The sequence below is a fragment of the Rattus norvegicus genome, chromosome 2, assembly GCF_036323735.1.
Source record: "Rattus norvegicus strain BN/NHsdMcwi chromosome 2, GRCr8, whole genome shotgun sequence".
Taxonomy (NCBI): Eukaryota; Metazoa; Chordata; class Mammalia; order Rodentia; family Muridae; genus Rattus; species Rattus norvegicus.
In genome coordinates, this window is record NC_086020.1 from 35,406,589 (window position 1) to 35,423,218 (window position 16,630).

The 16,630-nt window shown below is 41.0% G+C and overlaps 2 long non-coding RNA genes across 9 annotated transcripts in view; both read right to left on the reverse strand.

The window, feature by feature from the left end:
* Positions 1–16,630, reverse strand: part of LOC102546726 (uncharacterized) — a 224,589-nt gene that overhangs the window by 118,701 nt on the left and 89,258 nt on the right. The window lies entirely within an intron of this gene.
* The window catches only part of LOC120100693 (uncharacterized), a 52,561-nt gene continuing 41,925 nt past the window's right edge, over positions 5,995–16,630 (reverse strand). Inside the window, exons 2-3 of the long non-coding RNA XR_005500593.2 lie at positions 9,388–9,478; positions 5,995–6,214 (exon numbers count right to left, since the gene is read on the reverse strand). This is a non-coding gene — a long non-coding RNA (uncharacterized LOC120100693). The remainder of the gene's footprint in view (positions 6,215–9,387; positions 9,479–16,630) is intronic.

Consider the following 16,630-nt stretch of genomic DNA (forward strand, 5'->3'; position numbering starts at 1 on the left):
TATATGTGCCAGGACAATAGGATGAAAATAAAATCTGCAGTGAGGAGTAGAAGAAATCAACACCAACGGACCCAGAAAGGAGGACAATGACAAGATTTGTGAGGTGTATTTAAATTTAAGCCTTTATTCCAGGTATGCAAATACAGAAGAAGTGGAGGCACACATGCACATTCTCACCACTCCAGTGACACTTTACACATTAGAAACTGAACTTTTAAAGACAAAAGACAAAGTTGTGAGTGAAAAAGTATGCTGTCTGGGAATCACAACAACCAGACGCTACAGAAAAGAGTCTCAGACTAAACTCATTGAATGGGCACCTACACAAACAAGCGTGCAGACAACACCTGAGGTTTTTATATTGAGTCACATCCCTGTATAAATCTGTCTGTTAATTCAGACATACACATCTTTCCAGGGTGGGATGAGAAGAAAAAGGTAACAAGGCTTCAGAAGGCTGAAAGAGGAAAACAATAGTAGTTCCAATGACTAGTTCTGTGTCGTCGGGTATACTCCTATGCACCTGCTGTTTCGCAACAGGAAGATAAACTCTTGGTTTTTCTAGGAATCTCTCATCATCATCACCCCTTACTTGTAATAGTTTTTGACTGTTAATCTTACAACTCTCAAGAGAAAAGACGACATGATAAAAATCTTCATTCTCATAAAGCGATGCCTTGTTTGTTTGGTGTGAGATAAGCAGACACTAATATCATCTACTTCATTTCTAATCACCAGGGATAGACTAGCACAAAGAAAACAATTTAGGAGGATAGCTCAGGGACAAAGGGAAATAAAAGAACAGAAGAAAAATGATAGGCATGTGTCCCCCAGAGGACAGGAGTGATGAGTGAGGGAGGGACCTGGGTAATTGAAGACTAGCCAAAGACTTAAAATAGCATGCTTCCCAGACCCTTAATGAAACAGGCTTCTTTTTGAGTTTTGAAAGCTCTGGTGGTTTTTATTTTTATTGTCTCTCGCTCGTGTTGTTTCTTTCTTATGTATGTTCTTGCCTTACTTCAAGCTTTCGTCCACTGCCAGAGTATTCACGGTCCTTGGACCTCCTACATGAAGCTCCTCAAAGGGATCCTGCACTCAGTTCAAAATGCAAGGAGACAGAGAAGTTTCAGTCCTGAATAACTGCTATTTTAAGAATCACAACACACAATCCAGAAGAATGAAATGACTCAAAACAGGCAATCCCTCGAGGAAGCATAACAATAACCCATAAAAAGTAATTAAACCATTCCGAGTATACTCCAAAGAGGTCACAAGAATTTAATTACGAGCTTCATAGTTACTTCATGAAAATTTACACCAACACCAGAGGCAAGAAATCACCAAGCTGGGAAGGACAATGTTACATAGTGCACCTTGATGTCTTTCACAAGGAGTTACTAGAGGCCTTTTGTGGAAGCATCTTTCTTCTGAGTAACTTTCACAGTAAGCTCTTCAAAGGCCCTGAAATATACACTGGAGACGCTGATGAGAGGGTCAAGCCCTTATACTTGAGCTGCCATGAAGAAAGGTAATAGTAATGCATCCATGTTCCTCACGATCATCATAGCACCACCCTGGGGACATGCCAAACAAAACACACATAATTGATTAAATGAACAAGGTAGGCGAGGTTTTTTCCAAGATTCATTTATCTTTATCGCATGTGCTTGAGTGTTTTGCCTGCATTCATCCATGAGCTCCATATGCATTCCTGGTACCTGCAGAGGTCAGAAGGCAGCACCACTGCCTCTGGAACTGTTAGGCCAACCTGAATCTACTCCCTGAGGTTGGGACACTTTAGCCTTCCCCAAAAACATGCAGCCAGGAGAAGAGGTTAATGATAACAGCAAATTACAACTTCTTAGGATGGGAAAAGGGAGGGGTGAGGCTGGCTGTGTGACTGGGATGGACAAAGGAACACTGTAAGAATTGAGCCTTCTCCTGTGTTTTCACAGGGGGGACACTAGCTGAAAAGATTCTGGGGCTTTGAGAGGACTTGAGAGAAGAATGCTGGAGAGATTTGTGCCACCATGCTGAAGTCTTCTATACCTGCCCATTCCAGAATCCCAAACAATGCTTGACTTACTGTTGCATGGACCTACTACCTACGTGTAAGTTATGTGTCCCCTTAGGGAGTGGAAATGAAGGAAAGAAAGCCAAAAACACAATTGCTCTTGGCGAAAAGTCTTAAGGACAAGTCTCTGGACACCTATGCTTAACTGTGAGACAATACTGAAAATCATCATTTCAGATTCAACAACTTAGAAAAACAATTGTTAAAAACAGAGTATAGATGATATCCTTGCCAATTGACACCTATTGCACGTAAGACAATAACATACAAATCTATAATAGCAAGTGAAATCATGAGTTAGAACTAGGTGTTCTACCCCCTCAGAAGCACGACTCAGAATTCAAATATGAGAAATTTGTCTGTGTACACTTCCCACATATAGCTCCTCTCTGCTACATGAGAGAACACGGCAAGTGGTCCAAATGCAGGCAAGTACAGACAGACTGGAACATATTCTTTCAGCTGAAAAATTTTATGGGTTTTGACCTTTTAATAACATGTGTATTTGACACCACCCATTTAGCGCTCAGACATACGTTGTTGTATCTTATTAAGGGTTTCGCTAAATTATAAGTTCTTTGACAGCGTGTATGTTCCCGTAGGGTAGGTATTTCATTTCCTCTTGATATAACTTGCCTTTAATAGGTGTTCAGGTTAGAGCAAATAAGGAATTCTACACTTTCCACTTTCTTCCCTGCTTTCTTTCTTCTCTCTTTCTCTCCCTCCCTCCTTCCCTTTACAATCTAGTTTTAAAAAGATGTATGTTCCAAAATTTTACCCATAACCTTGAACTCAAAAGTTAAGCCAAATTTTCCACTCCATATAATGTTTGAGTTAGTAGTAGATCTCTAAATTAGCTCACGAAAGACTACGTAACAGATAAGGCAAGCAACATAAGTTAGCTTTTCCATGAACCACAATAGAAAAGTCATACTGATAAGAGGTTGCCAGGATCAGTTCAGAATCCCATGGTTTCATACCATGAAGAGTGTCCTGAAATATTAATAGCATTCAGTAGTCACTATAGCAGATGTTCTACAATGTTAAACCATGGAAAACTAAAATGCCTGCAAGCAGAAGACCGGTGTCCTAGCCCAAAGGGCCACTCGCTCTTTCAATCAATAGCATTAAAACAACCTTTAACAGCGATTTTGTGTTAGTAGAAGAAAGGTCACATCAACACAATAGCAGCCTTCAGTAACAACAACAGCCAGTGGTACCACCGCATATAAATTAATACTTCACTCTGATTTGCCGAGAAAATCTTTACACAACAAAATGGAAAGATGACATAAAGGTTGTGGACAGAGCAAGAGAAGACCCGTGTACAGTTTTTCAGTTAGCGAAGCCCATACATTTCAAAGAACTGCTATATACACAAGTACTATCCCAACTATAAATCCATGAGCTCACGGTTGTTTAAATCCTCTTACTATCATCTTTAGTAGAAAGCATCTCTCGGAGGGTTCGGATCAAGAACCCTGACTACCGACAGAATGTTTCCTCTTTGCCTTGTGTCATTGTCTATTTCAGACACAGAAATAGCTGTAGTGTCCTATCATTTGTCTGGTTTCCCACTCATAGTTAATCCTTAGAGTCAAATTCAAGTTGCCACACTGAAGAAGGGGATGCTGGCTCTCAACCACCTGTTTTGTAATTAGCACAATTAACTAAAGATGGTTATGCTTCCCATGAACGTACCCTGAGATGTCTCAGCCAGTCTCTTTGCCAACAGAGAAATCTAAATCAGTTGGTCTAACTCCTCAGCCAAACTTAAATCAAAAAGTCAATTTCTAATATCTGGATTGCCAGCGCTGCAAAACTGGCCTACAGCTGATTCTCAGTCACCAACACATTTATTCAAGGCACACTGTCTAGCTGATTTTGTCTCTCTGTGTCTAAACTTTGTCTGTAGATGCTATTATTGAAATTCTGGTATAGATGCAAATGTTTATAGGATGAATCTAGGATAAAACGAGCCAAAGACCCAAGGCTGAGCCTGTAACTCCAAAAAAAAATCACAGGGTGGAAGAGGAGAACACACCACAGAAGGACTGTAAGAAATGAGGAAAAGATTTTTTAAAAGTGGCAGGGTAGGAGGACGAAATTAAAAGAAAAATATTTCTAAGACAGGGAGGAATAGTAAAACCACCAAAAAGTGGTGCTGATGACTAAAACATGAGCAGATTTGCTTTCAGAACGTTATTGATCGTGAGGGAAAACTGTCTCTAGGTTGGACAGAGATCCTATCCAGACACTAGTCACTTATAAAGAAAGGGATAGCACATGATTCCTCTTCTTTGGAATGAAAATCCAAACAACTGCAATGGCCTGAACCTCGTGAGAATTTCACTGCTGGTGACCCAATAGGCCGTGCATGATACCCACAATGACATGGGGATTCACCTCCTTGGAACAACTGCAATCTCAGAGAGTCACATTTGTTGGCAATGATGTACAATTGTAACTCCCATACGGTACAAGAATAATGCACGACCTCTGAAAATGCATGTCCAGTCAGTTTCACACAGCTGAGACCACAGCAAATGATGTGTGTAGGGAAAATTTGATGCTGAAAAGAGAAATTGGAAAGAAACCAAAGTTACTGACTTGACCTGCCCAGCTAGCTGCACGACAGAGCATGACATCTGGAACAACATGAGCAGAACATAGGGGTTCTGGTCCCTTGGTTTGGGCCAGTGATGTTTTGTCATTTACTTTTGTTGGCGGTCTCTACTAGTAAATGAATTTCAAACCGAGTCTTCCTGGAAGGGCAGGGCAAAGGTACGGTGTTCCCACCCAAAGCCTAGGTACCACAAGTCTAGCACATGATTCAAGAGCTGTGTGTACTTTGTTGTTTCATTCTTCTCCCTAAAGAAAAGAGGATGAATAAATTACAACGTACTCCTCAACTCAATTATTATTGGCTCCCCACTGTGATCCAGGCCTACTGTGTGCCAACGTCAGGTATTCCTTTTCTGACTTCTCTAAAAGGCTTTGATGGATCAAACTCTTTCTTCTTGAGTTTAAAGATTTGTCTAGATAAATATCTCACAGTTGTAGGTAAATATCTGGAGTTCTTTTTGGACCGTTGGACCCACAACTATATATGAAACTCTTAGCCATAATAAGGTGAAACAATAAGATGTCCTTTAAAAGATTTTTTTAAAGAAAACTACACACCAGCAGATGAAACGGTATGTTTTTTCCACGTTGTGCTACACAAACAGGCCATGCTCTCACTACCACTGTCAGGGAAGCTCAGAAGTTAAGAAAAAAAATTTAAGAGTCACAGAAAAGCAACTGGTCTGCCCACCACTTCTTCTGAAGTCTGCACTGTTCAATTTCAAATTTCTAGCCAGAATCATATGATGGATGCCAGAAATGATCTCTTGTGTATTAAAAAAGAAAGAAAGAAAGATGGATGCTATGGAATTGTCACTTCTGGGAATATATAAGAGTTTTAAGACACAGTGTTATCCTTTATGTAAGTAAATAGGGAATGGGGAAGGAGAGGCCGGCAAGGGCCAGGGGTCGGTTCATTCCAGAAATCTCTGCAATATCCTAGGCATGAGAGGAGTCAGGACAAGACACAATGGAGGGGAAACAACTTATGAAAACAGGGAAGGATGAAGAGTGATGGCAATGGCTTGGGACCCCGAATGAAAGAGGTCTTGGTTAGTAACTGAAAAGAAAGAAAGAGATCAGAGTATAAAAACCCAGCTGTAAGTTGCAGTGAGACTGGGGGGGCATGTTGTAAACAAGCCTAGAGAATGACATAGGATTAAGGCTATGTTTCAAGAAACTGAGTAGTGAGGTATGGCATCCCCCCACCTCGTGTGTGTGTGTGTGAGAGAGAGAGAGAGAGAGAGAGAGAGAGAGAGAGAGAGAGAGAGAGATCAGTTTTCAGTCTACTGAGTTGGAGGGTAGGACTTAGGTATCTGGAAGAGGGGAACTAAAACTCACTTTTAAGGAGCTACCCATGCAGAAATGGTCATCCACAGAAAGGGGAGGACCACAGGAAAAGGAGATCCCTTGTCAAAGAAGCGTGGCTTTGTTGTTTTCGTGCCAATGAGAACACTCAGGATTCTACAACCTTCTATTGAAACATAGCCGTAGACAGATCTTACCAGCAGAACTCTGAACAAAAGGAAGAGAAAAACAAACATATATGAGACAAGAAACTATTTGCAAAGTAAAATTTAGAAATCCTTCTAGGGCGATTACAGTATAAATGCATCCAAATAGATTCTGAAATGGCTGGTGAACACGCTTTTTAAAGGGTTTCTTACATGTCTTATTTGTTTTCTACCTTTCAGGAGTCATAGTTTTGACTCTGCATATAAAACCCTTTCTATGCTGACCATTTTCTCTTTCTGGAAATACAAGATTCTTTTTTTCTAAGAAAGTATTTCAGAGACACTGCCACTGATATTCAGTTTCAGGGAACTGAGTGGTGTGGTATGGTGTCCATGTGTGTATGTGTATCTCTCTCTCTCTCTCTCTCTCTCTCTCTCTCTCTCTCTCTCTCTCTCTCATATTTGTGTGTGTTGTAAAGAGATTTAACCCCTTGAGATGGTGTCTTGGTCAACAGGAAGAAAAACTGCTGCTGATGTAACTTCCAAAGTCTCTAATGGGAAAAGGAAGCTACAAACCTCTGTTCTTGACCCCTTTGTCTGTCCCTAAATTAGATCTACTTAACCTCCGGGACTTTTATCTACAATAGAACTCAACTCGATTTCTTCCTCCCTGGACTGATGTATCAAAATCTAATCATACGATATCAGAAAATAGGGAAATGTTCACCGACATAGAGTGCTAACAGATACAATGGGTGTGGAACCCCAATGCTGCCCACAGCTCTGAAAGATGTCCCTCGTCAGGTAAAGCATGTGTTCACAACACTGGGCACTTTATAGGTTCTTTAACCTATAAACTATAAAGGTTCTGCTTTTTCTTTCATCGTCGCTGGGTTTTTTGTATTTTTGTTTTGCTTTGTTTTTATAAAGAAAAAAAAATCCCACTCTGTGACCCAGGTGGGTCTTGAACTCAGCATCCTCTTGCTTTGACCTTCCGAGTGCTAGGATTACAGGTGTGAACCATCAAGATCAGCTCCTTCAGTCACAATTAGAGGACTCTATCATTTATGAGGTTGGGATGTTATTATAGCACCCCCCAAAACTACTGCCAACAGCTTCAAGGAAGTTTCTACTAAATTGAGCTGAGATAATCCATGTAAAATGTCAAGAGTCATATCTTACAGGCAGTCATTTCTATAACTATCACTCTTGATTGGCATATATATAAGTGCAAGACCACAGATACGTTGAGCAGTTAATCTGTGCTTGAAAGTGTGGTGGTTCGAATGAGAGACATCTTCTATGGTCCCAAGTGCTTGGACATTTGCTCCCAGGTTGGTGACACTGTTGGAGGAGGTTTATGTGGTGCAGCCTAGCAAGAGGAGTCCATCACTGAGGAGAGCTTATCCTTTGGTACTTCAAGGCCAGTTGTAGTCTTGTTTAGGTCACCTTGGTAATGCTGCCTTACTACAGCAACAGAAATTGACTAAACTGAAGTTAGTAACAGAGAGCAGTCTGTTGCAGCGATGAACCTGTTGCCTTTTAGAGGAATATGGAAGCCTTTGGAACTTTGGACTAGAAGAATGATCGAATGCTTTAAGCAGAGCTTACTGGACCACCACAATAGGACCTTGGAGGACAGACATGGTAAGAGCAGCACAGACTGTGTAGATCAGCTCGCGTGATTTCAGAAGGAAAGAGCATTCACAGTTGGGATGGAGGCCATTGCTGTGTTCTTTTGGCAAAGAATCCAGCTGCCCTTACCCTAAGAACTTGCCTGAGGTAAAGTAAATACTAAAAGACTTATTTCTTTGGCTGAGGCAGTTTCAAAGCAGCATAATATTGAATATGTGGCATGGTTATTATTAATAACTCTTGGACAGGTCAACTGTAGCAAGGGACAAGTGAGCGGAGAAAAATACAAAACGTACAGACCGAAGATTCTAACAGCCCCAGGAATTACTGTTGCAGCCGATGCTTCTGGAGAGAAAGCTAAGGAGATCAGCACAAAGAGGGGCCTCTTATTCAGCCCTGGAATAAAGTGAAGGAGGCCTTCAGAGGCAAACCTCACCCAGCAAAGCTTCCAGTCTGTGAAGGACCACCTAAAGAAGGTTTCTGTTCTGAAAAAGCAACCGAACAAAAGCTCCGAAGCTAAGGTGATCAGAAGCAGGGTAAAGATGAATCCCAATCTGGCAGCCAGACTTGGCAGTGTCATCCACGCTGTGCTCGCTTTAGAGGCACGAAAGACGCGAGTGTAAGGGTGCCGCCGATTCTTCGTCATGGCTTCAGAGAGCTGCTGAGGCCAGTCAGTGTGGCAGCTGAGTCCCTGCATGAAGGCTCTGAGGGGCATGACCAGAGTGGGGAAATGAAGGCTTAATTGCAGTGGAGTCCCCAAGATGTCGGCCATTCCAGAGCTGTGGGATATCTGCCGAGGAGAGCTGCATTCAGAGATTGGAACCAGGCAGCAGAGCTGAAGAGGCTGTTTAAGCCCTTTAACACCAAGCAGGGACCTGCAAGATGTGCTGTTTGCTTTTCAGGGTTTTTGTGGTTTGGACAAGAATTATTTCACTATTCCCCCTTTCCCTCCCCTTTGGAGTGGTAATATATGCTCTGTACCATTATATGTTGAAAGGATGTAATTTACCTTTTGATTTTACACGGGGTTACAATTAAGAGATTGCCTTGCGTCTCAGAAGATACTTTGGACTTTGAACTTTTAAGCAGTGTTGAGGCCCTGAAAGACCATGGGGATTTTTGAAGTCAGACTAAATGCATTTCGCGTTTTTTATATGACTGACAGCCTGTGGGGGCCAAGTAGTAGAATGTGGAGTTTTTGAATGAGAAATGGCTCCCAGAGTCTCGAGCACTGGAACTATGGGAGACATTTCTCAGTCTCGGTTGGCGACGCCGTTTGGGGAGGTTCAGGTAGTGCAGTGTTCCTGGAGGAAGTACATCACTGCGGGGAGAAAAACCTGTGCTTCTCTCAGTTGGCTCTCTCTAGTTCATGCTCATGGCTGACATGTGAGCTTTCGGCTGTTTGCTCCAGCCACCATGCATGCCCACTTACAGTCAGTCGTACTTCCCTACCATGAAATTTTATCCCTCTAAAACTGGAAGCCCAAATAAATCCTCTCTTCTTTAAGTAGTTTTGGTCCTGGTGTCTTATCACAGCAATAGAAATGTATCAAATACAGAAATAGAATTTTTTTTTGATCTGTGGAGATGTTCCCTTACTTTCCAGATAATTCTGCTTCCAGCTGTGCCTTATGCCTCTGTCCAGACTCTCATCTCTCCACATGTATGTACTTTGAAAGGCTGAGGATATCTAAAAACAGAATCGATAAAGATAATCAAATTCTTTATGCAAATAAAACACAAACAACTTCAAACTCTTTGCTCTTATAAGATTGTAATTAATTAGAAAAGGCTTATATATTGAGTGGCACACCATCAAGATCACAGAAGTGACTGGATCATTAAAAGTAATTAGCACAATTATATCTGGTCTATTGGGAAATTAAGAAAAAAAAAAGAATCTATCTTTCTGTGCCGGACGAGTAGGTGTTTTGACTGCAAGTAGGAACGAAAGCAGCCTCCACCCAAATCCATAAGCACAATTCTGAAAAGATGAATTAAATCTGAATTCTGTCAGAGGTCTGTTTTTCTCCTTAGATTTCACACAAATTTGATTATGTCTCACAGAGGGAAAAATAGGGTCTCTAAATAAAAGGATGTGGGACACAAATACACACAAACCAACTGGGAAAAATAATACATTTTTGAAAGCAAAACATTTGAATGATAATGGATAAAATATTGGGAACGAGTCCATCCAACAAATAGATTAAGAATATAATATACAATAGATAAGCCATGTTTGCAATGTGGCATCAGAAGATACAGGCTGTCTGGCAGGCTCCTGCCTAATCTGCTTTGAGGGCAGCAGGGATTCGGGCTCCACAGTGTTTCTCTGCCTTTCTGTTTCCCTTGTGGGATCTTCGACTAATGGCACAAAAATATAATAAGTAATTCATTTATTTATACAATTCCTACAAGTCTTTTCCTCACTAATCTACTCTAATGAACAACTCTTTAAAGAAAAGAAAGCTGACCATCTGGCGGACACAGCCCAAGTGCGTGCTTCAGCCAGGGTAATGGAGTAGGGGGATGTGATGGGGACAATGAGATTGTGCTAAACAGAGTTGATCCAAGTCAGCAATTCCTGGCTAATCAGCAGCTAATCCCACTTCAGCTGCAGGAAACCTGAAGCTAAGGAAGGAAAAAAAGAAAAGAAAACAAAACAAAACAAAAAAAAACCTCTAAGCTTTCTCAAGAACCCAGGAGTAGCCTTCTACAAACAACGACTTTCTCTGAAATGGCAGACTACATTCCGCTCTCCACTCTGCCTACTGGACCTGTGGGGCAGCCTGAGGTCTGCCAACCTCCTGGAGAGTTGAAATTTGTGAACCCCTGGCACTCACGCACCGCATACTGACTTCTCCCACTGTCCTAACTCCAATCTTCCCGAACAACACTAATTCCTGGCCAGCAAGAATGACTTCTAAGTCTTACCTTGACGTTGACAGTAAAAATATTCTTGGGGGAGGGTCTGGATCTAACTTTTGTTCAACAGATGCTCTTACATCTGATACATATTGGACTGTTATATGGTGAGTGTTTTGTGTGGTATATTTCCTCTGCTGAAGTGTGCAAAAATCAACTGTCTGTTGAGCCATCTTATAGTCTCATCTAAAGAAGTGGTTTAAATTTCTTCTAAGCTTGAGAAATTCCCAAATCTTTAACATTTTTTAAATTAAAATATAATTACATTATTTTCCACCCTCCAAACTCTTTCATATACCCCTCAGCTTACTTTTGAAAGGAACACACACACGTACACACACACACACACAGAGAGAGAGAGAGAGAGAGAGAGAGAGAGAGAGAGAGAGAGACAGAGAAGAACCTACTCCATCCCTTTAGTGTTACTTATATGTATGTATATAATTTTAAGGAATCTAAATCTGTATATAGAAGAGACATTTGCCCTTATGTGCTTGCTCAAAAGTGTTCAAAATCAATCAGAAGCAGCTTTGAGGACTTCTGATGGTTGAATGAATAAAGGAAATATGGTTTGCATATACAGTGGAATCTCATTCTGCCATAGAATTATTTAATTCTTCCATTTACAACAACAAGGATGCGATGGAAAAACATTGAATTAAATGAAAAGATCCAGGCATGGGAAGAGAAAGAAGCCCTGTTCTCATGTCTATATGGAAACTCAACAGTTGATAGCACAGATATGACGGGGAGAAAAGAATGAGAAAGTTGTTGAGAACAGGGTTACAACTGCATAGAAGAAATAACTAAAACTGTTTGGCATAAGACAGGAAGATACTCATCACTGATCAAAAATAAAGCTTTCAAAGTAGCTATTAGAGAGGAACTTAAAGATTACCAACACAAAGAAATGACAAATATACAACTACCTGGTCTTATCAATATGTATACATATGCAGAGAAATATTTATTTGAAAGGAAAAAACCACTTTATGAAACACTATGTGTTTGCTGTAACAATTCAAACAATATAAAATTCTACCTTTTAGCCATCTCCCTTGTCTAGCCACCTGTCATAACCAATGACCAATGTTGAGTGTATATTCTGTTTTTCCAAGTTCATATGTTTACACACAAAAAATATACACATAGCTGATGAGTTCTGGGTGGTCGAGCAATCTTTTTTTAGTCTGATCTACATTGTGGAGGAGTTTCCTTCAAGATTAACATCTTCCACTTTGAAGGGAAGCTCATTAGGACACAGGGTGAAACAATGGGATGTTCTTAGGGAAAGTGAAACTCCACCATGCAGCTCAAAAGGAAACAAGCTCACCAGGCTCCTCCCTCCTCAAACATACAGAAGCAGAAAGAACTCTTGAAAGATACCTTCAAACAAGCTAAGCTACCTGGAAGAAAAAAACACTAGCCAACCTACCTGATAGAGGCTCAGACCAATCAGATGCCCTATAAAGACACTCTCCAACCTGCTCAGGGTACCATATGCTGTGTACTGAGTTCCAGATTTCCATCTTTCATGAGCTGACACCACATTGAAGTGAGATTTTGCAATGCAATTATTTGGTGGGCATATCAGAATTTTAAGTAACCTCTCGCCTATATTCCTGTAAGCAGCTCCAATAAAACACATTGGTTCACCAAGTTGAACTTTGATGGCATCCTTACTTTGGTCAGTTGTCAGCTCTCTATCTCAAGTGAGTAGGTACTTGTTCATATCACTCCAGGAGTATTCTCACAGAGCATCCCAGAATAGAGACGTTGACATAAAGAAGCTGTTAACTCACTAGCAGCTGCCTATGTCTGCCCAAATCATTTCTCTTCTTCTCCAGAACGTTCTCATAACGCTCTGTGTGTATAAGTCAACCACTAAGTAATAAGATAACAATGAATGAAAGGGCAGACTAAATCCTCAGGTGCTGAGAGCTTTGGCCTTATAACAATATGACCATATAAATGTTATAAGAAGGGAACAAGATATTTCCAAAATCACATCAGCATGTTGCAGTGATCTCTATTTCGACTTACAGACAGACCAGAAACTGTGGTTTGATTTACAGGACCAAAGATATTCTATGCATGACTGACAGACACTGAAGTCAAGTGGCAATGATATTAAGGCTTACATAGGCATGTTTCCTTCCACTTTTAAGGGAGATTATATAAATTAAGAAAGAATAACTATTTCATAAGAAATGAAAACAACTATAATTCACACTAAATCAGAGGTTAACTGGAGTAGCCAAAAGAAAAATAATGAATTACACTATCAAAGGAGAAGTGTACAATGAGATACATATTTGCTGCCTTTCCTGGTAGGTCCTTAATGTGGGTCAGCACTCATTCTAGAAACACTGCAATATGCTTGTTGTTACAGGTGACACTGAGATTAGCTTGTATAGTACTTGTAAATGCCCTGAAAATTAGCTGTACCACGTACAGACAGGTATCTGTGACCTTCCAAAGTATAAGGTTCAATCAAGGATTCCAGTCTCCTTCTTGGTAACACAGCCTGACAGCAAAAGACACTGAGTCTGAAAGTGCCTTAAATGACATTGGCACTCTCCTCTCCTGGTATAGCTCTTCAAATCTACAAAGCCCAAAGATGCAGGAGTTTTCTGCTTTGATCAATGCCTTCTGGCTACAAAGCATCCTTAAACAGAAGCTGGGCCTGGTGGTCCCTGCTACTCAAGAGGCTGTGGAAGGAGGGCTGACAGTGTGAAAACTTCCTAGGCTAACAAATGACTAAGCCAACCCAGGCTATCCAATGAGATTGTATTTTCAAATTAAAGGTAAAAAGTGGGTTGGGCATGGTTCAGTGGTAGAGGATTTGTCTAGTATGTATGAGATCCTGGAGTCAAGCGCCATTAGTGAAAAAGTAAAATTTACTGTGATATACCTAGCTTACCCACCCACCACTTCTACACACACACACACACACACACACACACACACACACACACCCTTTACTGACAATATAGTATGAGGCCATTCGCCCAGTCTCTGTGCCTGATAACTTGTGTATACCAAATAAGTTAAGATCAACTTCCCTTTCTTTCTTACTGCCCAGTCTTGTAAAAACTTGCTTGTGCATGGTAGAACTCCCGTGGAAGAGAAGATATGGTGAAGCACGGCATCTGAGAGTTTTGAAACACATTCCGAAACAGCTGTTATTAATATACAAGATTTTTTAAAATATGGCTTTCTGCTAATGGCTCAAATAAACAAAGAGCTGGGACTGGGAATCGGTGCTGTTGAACGTGAGCCAGTGATGCTTCACTGGGCAGCAAATTATTTCTCTGTATTCCACCCACCAGCCACTAAAATCACTCAGTCTGCTCAAGATCGTACCCCGAGAGCCGCTTACAGAAGGAATGGCTTGTGGGGAGACAAGAGCATTTCAGCCTAGAATCTCAGGATGATTCAAGAGCAAGGTATAGGAGAAAGTCAATATTGGTTATTGGGAGCTGTATTTCCATATGACAACCTACAAATAAGGCCACTTACAAAACTAAAGCAGCATGGACCAAGTGCCATGACAGGTGCCCAGTTGTCACACCTCAGTCCAAGAGTAGGACTACTGGACTCTAAGTATCTGCCCTAGATAGAATGTAAACCTGGTATTGCTGGATCTTTCAAGATCTTTCCATAACCCCTGTTAAAAAAAATTAAATTCTAAAAAATTTTCCTATTTTACAACTTAGCAGCTCATTCACATTCAATATCAACTCATCTCAGAAAGAACACATGTGACCTACAACCTCCCAATGGACCGCCATTTTGTGGCTGCTGTGAGATGGGGAATTTCTGACTCCCATGATGCCTTTCTTTATGTCAAAATTACCTGATATTTTTAAAATAGAAAGAAATGGACATAATCAAATCCTCCCTATATTACAGAAAAGGAAACAGCAGCTCAAAGACACTGGTGACTTCTAAGGGTCATGCAGCTGCTGCAGTAGCCACCATGCCTTCTCATCTCTGGTCTTTCTGCCTGCCGAGATCGTGGACTTCTATGTCTTTGTATGGCTTCTCTGAGGTATGTAAAGGTGACAGATATAAAGCAATGGCTATAAAAGCAGAGCACAGGAGTCCAAAACTGGCTCCACAACCTACTGCAGTCAAACAACTTCATCTGCAGTCTTTGGAAGTCCAAGTCCTCATTTTACCCTACAATGGTTTAAGAATTCAACCTTTCTTTTGTCTCTGTGATATAGTATTCATTTGTAGCCACTGAGAATTGAAAGGATGCAAAACACACACACACACACACACACACACACACACACACACACACACGAGGTTTGTTTTACTTTCTGAGACAGCAACTCGCTCTACAGCTCACACTGGCCAGGTTCCTCCTATGCCTACCTTCCAAGTGCTGGGATTACAAAAGAACATTATCTCCCAGAATTTTTAATTTTTTATTTAATTTCTTTTTAAAATAGATTACAATCTTATCACTTTTCTGATGAAAGGCCTTCCTCCCGTATCCTTCAGTACCTAGTTACTGACATAATTTTAATCACCTGCTACATGCTAGACAATGGAAGAACAAGCGCTATGAAGTAATTATCCCGTTAGAAGAAAGATGACATCATCCACAGACAGATTGAAAAATTGGGTTATAGAAAACATCTGTGTTGATTTATCTTTTCCTGAAACTCACAGTCTGGAACATAAATTGATAAAGATTTACATCCTAACATGAATCCAATTAATTTAAACAGAATAGGGAGTTAATACGTGGGTTTTCATTCAAAGGCATCGCTGTCTTTCATCTAGTGGTGTAAATTTAAGCTGCTATTCATGAAACAGAACAAATCGTATTTAGCAAAATGTCTGCTTTTAAGCTGAGAAACGTGCAGAGCTCTCAAAATCTCATCAGCACAAAAGCCAGAAAGGTTAATCCTGATTTAGCCGCCTAGACATTTCAAGCTGATCAACTGCTTCTGTCCTTTTGTTCCAATCCACCTGCACAGATGCTTGGAGATTTCAACAACTCGGCTCTAATGTGCTGGGTCTCAAGAGAGCCCCGGGCTGGTGACACACAGGGACTGAGAATGTTCTGTCACTGTCCCTGCTGTGCACACAGCGGCACTGCCCAAGGTCAGGTACAGTGTGCAGAAACTCATGAAACACCATCATCTGCTGAAGCTTTGCATAAGCACAGGGTAGACTTTTGTGACGAGATGAAGAAGAAGAAGCTCGTGACTGAGCTTAGGGGTTGGGGCTGGGACACCTGCAAACTGAAAGTGTCCAGGAGCCATGGTGCTTCGGATGTTAGCACAAGCCAAGCCAAGAGCGGAAGAGGCAAGAAACTGGCTGCCTCGAAGCATTCTGTCAACAAGCAAACAAGCAAGCCTATAAGTAAACAGAAAACCATTTTATCAAAGTCATTCATTTTGCGGAATACAAACAAAACTGAAGGCTTAGGGATGTGGCTCAATCAGAAAAATGATTGTCTTAGGAGCCATGGGGACATGAGTTCAATTCCCAGAATCTAAGCTTTTGTCATTGTTGTTTGTTTGTTTGTTTGTTTGTTTTTAAAAGCCAAATATGATGGTGTGTGCTTATAATCTGGTCCATGAGGCTCCATGCCTAGGCCTAGCCTTGCCTAGTCAGGATCCAGATCAGTGAGAGACCTTGTCTCAAAAGATGGGAGGACAGTGCCTGAGAAAATTTCCAAGGCTAACCTCTGGCCTACACACACGCGCGCATACACACACACACACACACACACACACACACACACTCTCACACACTCTCACATGTATGCACACTCACAAGCATATGTGCCCACCCACAAACATATATGCACATGCATACACATGCACATGTACACACATGCACACATATCCTCATGCACATGAATACACACAAAAATAAAAATAGAATT